We start from the raw sequence: 8,481 nt of genomic DNA on the forward strand, positions 1-8,481 counted from the left end.
ATTGAAAGCCATTTCTTGGGGTGCCTGGGTGGCTCAGATGGTTAAGCGTCTGCTTTTGGCTCAGGCCATGATCCCAGGCTCCTGGGATTCAGCCCCGCATCGGGCTCCCGGATTAGTAGGGAGTCTGCTTCTCCCTTTCCCTCTACTGTTCCCCCTGCTTGTGCTCTCTTGCTCTGTCAAATAAATAAAATCTTTTAAAAATTTTTAAAAAAGAAAGCCATTTTTTGTTCTTAAGGAAAATGAGACTTGGGTATCATTTGTTTAGGTTGCTAGTATTTGAACTCACCTGAGATTGACAGAGATGCCTTAACTAAACTCTACTCAGGACCTGACCTTTTTAAAACATTTTAATCCCAGTATTGTTAATATACAGTGTTATATTAGATTCAGGTGTACAATACAGTGATTCAGCAATTCCATATATTACTCAGTATTCATCAAGATAACTGCACTCTTTTTTTTTTAATGAATCAGTTATTTAAGTAGGTTCTTTGTAAGAAATTTAGAACACCAATTTGTGAGGGTAGACTCATATTGTGAGAGAAAACACAGTGGAGGTAGCCTTGACGCTGAGGAACAGCTTTGATTTTTGACAGAATTTGCAAGTCCACAGCTTTCTGATCAACCTTGCACTACTCTATAATCTCATATTTCTCTTTCACCATGTCATAGATCTCACCTTCCTGGCATCTGGGTTTACACAGCTTCTTGAAGTCAGCATCAGTGAGATGTTTGGGGATTTTCACACTGCTGATGTCGATTTTGGTGGAAGTGGCAATGACAAATTTATATCGTGTTCCTCACAGAGGAACTCGATTGAGGGCCAGAGGTCCAGTCACAAGCAGCAAGCTACTGCTCAGTTGCTTCAGGAAAACCACCCTCTTGCCTCCATGGTGCCCAGTGAGGATGATCAAAATGGTCCCAGGGGTGATGCTAACTTGAAATTTTCTCACATGCTGACCGAGAGGTTTTTTGCTGTGGCTCAACAGCTTTCGAGGCACATCTTCAGTAGGATAATACCTAGGCATTTTTCAAAGTTTAAACACTCAGATACCACCATTCTTGTCACCACCAAATGGTTTTGTGACAGTAGCAAGAATCTTCTCCTTTTCCTTTTCAACCCTGGATTTAACTTCTGAGTACTTTTCTGTACATGGTCTTTCTGGAATACATACAGAAATATTTGACAATTCCTCTGAGTAGGACAGGGTTTCAGCTACAGTGGGGCTTCCCCTTCTTTGGCATTTTAGCCTTGAGGTTACCTTTCTTAACCTTGTCAGCAGCATCAACCTTCTTGTCTTCTGGTTTCTTCTTCTTATTATCCAGCTTCTCAGGTTTTTCACCCACTATCTTACAAGATGGGAAAGAGAACTCAAGATAACTGCACTCTTAATCCCCTTCACTTATTGCAGCCATCCCCCACCACCTCCCCTTTGGTAACCATCAGTTTGTTCTCTATAGTTAAGAGTCTGTTTTTTGGTTTGTCTCTTTTTTTCCCTTTTGTTTGTTTTGTTTCTAAAATTCCACATATGAATGAAATCATGTATTCATCTTTTTCTAACTGACTTATTTTGCTTAGCATTATACTCTCTAGCTCCATCTACATCCTTGCAAATGGCAAGATTTCATTGTATTTTATGGCTGAATAATATTCCAGTGTGTGTGTGTGTGTGTGTGTCAGTATCACATCTTCTTCATCCATTTATCCATTAATGGACACTTGTGCTGCTTCCATAATTTGGTTATTATAAGTAATGCTGCAAAAAACATCAGGATGCATATATCCTTATGAATTGGTGTTTTGTATTCTTTGGGTAAATACCCAGTAGTGTGATTACTGAATCATATGGTAGTTCTATTTTTAATTTTTTGAGGAACCTCCATACTGTCTTCCACAGTGGCTGCCCCAGTTTGTATTCCCACCAATAGTGCATAAGTGTTCCTTTTTCTCCACATCCTCTCCAACACTTGTTGGCCACCCTCCTCCTTGGCCATAGATTCTCACTTTTCCTTGGTGTACTTAGAATTGAATTCAGTCTCTCTCCCTTACTGCAAAACTCCATTGCAGTTGTCCCTATACCTATCACAATAGTCCCCCTTACCTCTTTAACAAGTGTTGTGAATATTTATTTTTCTTTAACAGATAAAAAATTTGATCATTAGTCAGAGGCCAAATAGTTATTTTTGCTGTTGCAGATAATGGTATTGAGCCTTAAATTATTGAGTCCACTCAAGCACAGAAACTGAATCAAGAAGGCTGGAGTGTTTTTGTGAGGTTGTAAGCAATGAGACATCTAAGTCCAGATCAGTTAATGGAGAGAATAACATGTCAGAATAAGAAGTTTGGACTTCATTTTGTAATAGGGACTTAATTGAAGTCTTTCCAGAAATGTTCTAGAAGTTTCTGGCACCATGTATAAAACAGAATGTGGAGGAAGGAAAAACGGAGGGAAATTTGGAGACTCCACCAGTGTTGCAGATGAAAAGTCATAAAGGCCTAAATAAGATAGTGGTGGTGAGAATAAAGAAGTAATGAATGTTACAGCTGTTATGAAGGTTGAATGAATATTGACTACATTTTTGCAACCAAAGAAAAGTGAAGTGCTAGCAATGTGAAAATGTTTTCAGCCTAGGGTGTTAGGAGGATGATGTCCCATGAAGGAGGAGATATATAAAGTTCAGTAAAAAATGTAGGGTTATAGTTAAAAATGAGGGGCTGAGCTTGAGTAATAAATAAGAGCTGTAAACAGGTAGAACTCATCAACATGCAGGTGGTATTTGAAGTCATGAGCCTGGGTGAAACTGGCAAGGGAGAAAACATGAAAGAAGAAAAGAAATCCATGGATCAGTCCTTGGGAGATACCTGTATTTGGGCTAGTGACATGAGACAGAGTAGCTACCAACAGAGAAGAGAGACAGGGAATGGGAACAGAAAAGTCTATAGTGAAAATGAGGATTTGATACAAGAAGGCTTCTGACACAATTGAGTACTGCAGAGAGAGAGTAAAGTGAGAAAAAGCACTGGATTTGATGGCTAAGAGGCCTCTGAAGCCTTGGGAGGGAGGTTTGAGTAGAGCCTGTGAGAATGTATGTTGAATTTCAATAAATGGAGGGGAAAACATAGGAATATGCTAGTGTATTTTCCTTGTAAAGTTTGGCAGAGAAAGGAAAAAAGCAGGTAAGATTGTAGCTGCTGATGGAAGAGGTAAGGAAGGGTTGTTGTTTGAGAAGAGGGCATGAATATGTTCATGAGCTGAGGGGAAGAATCATGTGAGAACATGTAATTAGAGAAATGAGAAGTGAGGACATTCTTCATGAGCACTTCCTCACAGAAGGTGGGGCCAGGTGGCATCAAGGACACAAGTGGAGGGATTGTTCTTTTTTTCCTCTGAAACGTAAGGTAGTAGAGAAGACTTGAGTCAGTTAGGTAGGGCATTTTGTTTTTGTGTGTGGTGATCTCAAACTTCACACTGATGTGGGATAGATGTAAAATGGATTTTATGTGTTCTAATTTTATTCTTTATAAAAATTCCTTAATCCACTAGGTATTGTTACTAGAATGAATTAGTACCATTTAATTATATAGTTATTAGTTGTGGAGTGAAGATTTCCCTCAATTTTAATAAGTACATACATTCTTTGAAGTTTATACATCAGAAATAAGATTAGTGGTACAAAATGAAATGAAAGTAGATCAACTTTAATCTCAATTTTTTTGAGATTTCAAGATAATACATTTGAATCACAAGTTGTGATTGTAATAGATGCACACTTAAATTAGGATATTATCCTGGTTCCCTTGACCTGTCCTCATTTGCTAGAACTGCTCCCACCACTGTGTCTCTGATATTGCCCCTTAAATACCTGAAAGTTCCTTCAAAGTCAGACTGTCCTTTGCCGAACTCACCATTTGCTTCCTGTGCTGGCCAGCCTTAGAGCTGTTCCCTAATTATCCCTGCTTCCTGGTATTCACCCACTTGTGTGATCCCCTCTCACATCGTACCAGGGTTGGTCTGTGTGACCAGTAACATATGGCAGACGCAGTGGCATGTCACTTCTGTTATTAGGGTAGAAAATTCTGCAGCTTCTATCTTGAAAGCTTTCTCTTGCTTATGCTTTCTTTCTTTTGGCTATCTCACTGAAGGGAGGGGCAGTGGGGGCAAGTAAGCTGCCGAGCTGAGAGTAGTCCTGTGGAGAGGCTTCTGTTACAAGGGACTGAAACCTCCAGACATCAGCTAAGGAGGAACTAAGACCTGCCAACAACCACATGGAAGTGGATTCTTCAGTTACAGTAGCCCCCTGAGATGATTGAAGACCTGACTGGTAGCTTGGTTGCAATTGGTAGAAAACCTGTGCCAGCACTACCTAGCTCATTTGCTCCCATGTCTCTGAAACTCTGTGCTTGCTGTTTTAAGCTGCTGCCTTCAGGGATAATTTGCTAAACAGTAATAGAGAACTAATGCATCCCTGACCAGGTTCTCTTCTTGGATTCCTGGTCTCAGTGAGTTGAACCTATCTGCTCCCTTCCACAAGCCAAGATCCTAAGAGTCTACCAGGATACTGCTTTCTCCTGTACTCTGCTAATCAATTATAAAGTTCTGTTAAGCACCTATTGTGTACTGGAATACAAAAATGAACAAAATAAGAAATTTCTCTTCATATAGAATTTACATATTAGTGGGAGGATCAGACGATAAACAGTGAATAATGGAAGTATCTCGTGGTGGTGGTAAGCGCAGGTGAAGGGAAAGAAAGTGATGGTGGTGGGGAAAGTAGTTAATGGAGGAGAGTCAGAGAAGGCAACTGTGGTAAAGTCCTTTGAAGGAAGTGTCTGTGTGGTTGCCATCCAGAAGAGTGGTCTAGACAGTGGGCATCATGAGTACAAAGGTCCTGAGAAAGGACTTGTTTGATATGTTGGAGGAACAGCAAGGAGAGTGTTGTGGCTGGATCAGAGAGGGTAAAGGAGGAGTGTGGTAGGTATGGAAGGACATCGGAGAGGTAGGGGTGACCTTGCAGATCCATGGAAATGATTTTGGATCTTACTCTACATTAGTTAGGAAGCCATCGGACTGGTTTGAGTACAGGAGTGACAAGATCAGAATTAGGTTTCAACAGGATCACTGGGGCTGTGCTGTTGAGAACAGATTTGTTGGGAGAGCCGAGAGTCAGAGGGAGAACAACAGAAAATGATGATGGTATAGATTAGAGTGGTGGAGTTGGAGGTGGTCTGACATGGTCAAACTTTAGATTTATTTTGAAGGTCACTCTGACAATTAGCTGATGGATTGGATGTAAGTATAAGAAAGTGAGGAACCACAGGTGTTGTCATATGACATCGAGATGCTCTGGTGGACCTGAGGGAAAGGTTGTGTCAGTCTGCATTGGTCTTACCAATTATTATGTACCCAGACCATCACCCGTCCCCACAACCCCTGTTTCATGCCTTCTGTACCTCAGGTAGTACCTTAGAAGTCCTGAGTGGCTGACAGCTCTGATAATACTGATCTTGAGGTAATGTTAAACCTACTCCTATCCCAAGTTATATTAGACATTATATTCTTTCTAATATACTATAAAATGAATTTTAATGTATAAATAATGAAATTTATGGCAGCTTATATGTATTCAGCATTTTTCATAGATTATATCTTGACTTCTTACAGCAATCTATGAAGTAGGAACTGTTATTATGACAACTTTATGGTCAGGAAGATGGAGGGTTTGAAAACTTAGCTTGTCCATGTCCATGCAGCTATTAAGTAGTGGGGGACATAAATGATATGTAATTCCATCTGATTCCAAAGCCCCTGTCCAGCAGAACTACATTCAAAAACTACTTTGCCTCTTTAAAGGAACATGTCTATAACACACTCAGTTATACTGATAACAAGATTATGTCTGTCTTACTTTCAAATAATTTTACTAAAGTTTCCCACATGAAGAATCAAATACTCATTAGTTAATAAGTATTAGGGATGATGTGCTAACAGAGCCCCAGACAGATGATATCATTGCTACCTATACACTAAATGACTTCAGCATCCATAGTGATGGACTTATGAGTGACTAATAAGAACTGACTAATAAAAATTGCTCTACTGTCTAAGTGTTTGTTCCCAAAGAATCTACTTTGCCTGGAGAACTGGTGTGGGTCTTGTCACAGATGCCAGTACTGAAATAGCTGCCCCATTTGTGAGTCACCAACATTGAGAATCCAGACTAATAGGTGAGGGTGACATTTCCAGTTTCCACTCACTCTCTAAATTGTTATGTTGTCTTAAGCTCAGGATGGCATAATATACATTATGAGCTATCAGAACTCAGTCATCCATTCAGTCATTTTTATAGAGAAAGTGAAGTTCAGAGGTCAAAATAAGAGTTGCCTGTGCCTTTTTATATTTCTTAGGTGTTTGATTTTCTCAACTATTTTAAAATTCACTACAGATGCTATTACATTATCCAAATAATGATAGTAATGCCAGTAATTCAATAGTCCATTTGCCTTCTTTTCATTATAAAATGATGTGTAACAAGTACTTTAAGCTCCTTGGAAGAAAATCACTATTACTATGATGATGATGATTGCTACTATTTTTGGTCACTTTTCTCCCTTTTTAGGATATTAAAAAAATGTCTGGGAAAGGGAAAACGTCTGCTACTATTTCTTATATAACATCCGCAAGAAATGTTATTCTTTTTTAAGATACGCTGACAGAATGTTTGAAATCATTTTCTTCACTTTTGAAAATTTTTTTTAAAAGTTTAATCCAATTAATTAACATATATTATTGGTTTCAGAGGTACAGGTCCATGATTCATCAGTCTTATATAATACCCAGTTGAAATCATTTTCTGTTTCTAAAGAAATTAGAGACTTGCCGTGATAAGACTTCAGTCACCTTCTTTCTTCAGCAAATTGGTTGTTCTGTGTAAATTCTCATGTTTTCCCAACGTACTAAAGTGTCAGATCCAGACATAAGATATTTTTAAATTATCAACTTTGGTATAATGAATTCTAATATTCTTTTTTTTTTCTTTTTAAAAAAATTTTTATTTAACTTTTGTTAGTTAACACACAGTACAATATTGGTTTCAGAAGTAGAATTCAGTGATTCATCACTTACACATACAACACCCAGTGCTCGTCCTAAGTGCCCTCCATAATTCCCATCACCCATCTAGCCCATCCCCCATCCACCCTCCCTCCATCAACCCTCAGTTTGTTCTCTATCATTAAGAGTCTCTAATGGCTTGTTTCCCTCTCCTTTTTTCCTTTCCTCCCCTTTCCATATGTTCATCTATTTTCTTTCTTAAATTCCACATATGAGTGAGATCATATGGTATTATTCTTATTTTCGGTTCAAGTGCTTGTTCTACAAAGTAAAGATGGCAGACTAGGCACAAAATGGCTTACGGGGTCATACCTTAATGTTCCAGACATTCCTTCCTTTGATTCCTCTCCTTTGAGTTGACAGAAATGGGAAGATTCCATTTAGTTGGGTCTGGGATGCTTTCCATTATGCTTTTCTCAAAGATGTTTTCTTGCTGAACCTCTTCCTAAGAATGGGGTATCACCAGTGGTTTTAAGGCATTCATCCTTTCCACATGTTCCTAAAGAAGCTGAAATATAGATCCTATCTTTACACCGTTCCTTTCCCTTGAGTTATCCAAAGAGGCAGTGACCTGGAAGGGATGAGTGTTGAGTTGTACTAGGGTAAGATTTAAATGGAAGGATGGTAAAGAATAAAAGATGAAAAATATGTATTCTTTTTTATTACACTTATGTTATAAAATTAGGACTTAGAACACAAGATTCTTTCTAACTCAAAGAATGACTCCAAAGCCCCAATGGAGTATCTTTTGTTGTATACATCTATGTAGCTCACACACATAATGTTTGCTATGTTGCCAGGTACTCTCTATTTGTGTTACAATGTTGTAGTCCCCAACCAACCTTATGAGGTAGGTATGAATATTATCGGTGGGGCAGGAAACTGAGGCCAGGACTGGCTACATGGGCCTGCAACCTATGCAATTGCATAGGGCCTCAGAGGGACCCTGTACTTGGTTTAATGCTATATTGTCACTGTCTTGAAATTCTTAATAATTTTTGAACAAGAAACACTGCATTTTCATTTTGCCTGGGAATAAGAAACAGATGGGCAAAAGCAGAACAGAGGGAAGCCATGTAAGAACTTACTGTGAAATCATGCCATGTTATGTAGGTGTGGCAAGAGAGGGACTCGAAGAATATGCAGCAAAGGGTTTGGATTTTACATTGTAGGTGATGATGGGGCCAGCAGGATTTCAGTCATGAAAATATGCTAGTAGACTGCAAACGTTTCCCATACTAACATACTATATGTTGTATATCCATAGTGAACTTCTGATAAACATTTGTTAGTGACCATTTTACTGAACTCAGGAATAATATAAAAAGCACATGAGCAAAAAGCAATTATTGCTGCATCCTGAAAGGGA

At 38.8% G+C, this 8,481-nt stretch overlaps 1 pseudogene; it reads right to left on the bottom strand.

Annotated features, from left to right (window-relative positions):
- Window positions 1–502: 502 nt before the first annotated feature.
- LOC100466597 overlaps window positions 503–8,481 on the bottom strand; it is a 10,118-nt pseudogene continuing 2,139 nt past the window's right edge.

Source organism: Ailuropoda melanoleuca, chromosome 19 (assembly GCF_002007445.2).
Source record: "Ailuropoda melanoleuca isolate Jingjing chromosome 19, ASM200744v2, whole genome shotgun sequence".
Taxonomy (NCBI): Eukaryota; Metazoa; Chordata; class Mammalia; order Carnivora; family Ursidae; genus Ailuropoda; species Ailuropoda melanoleuca.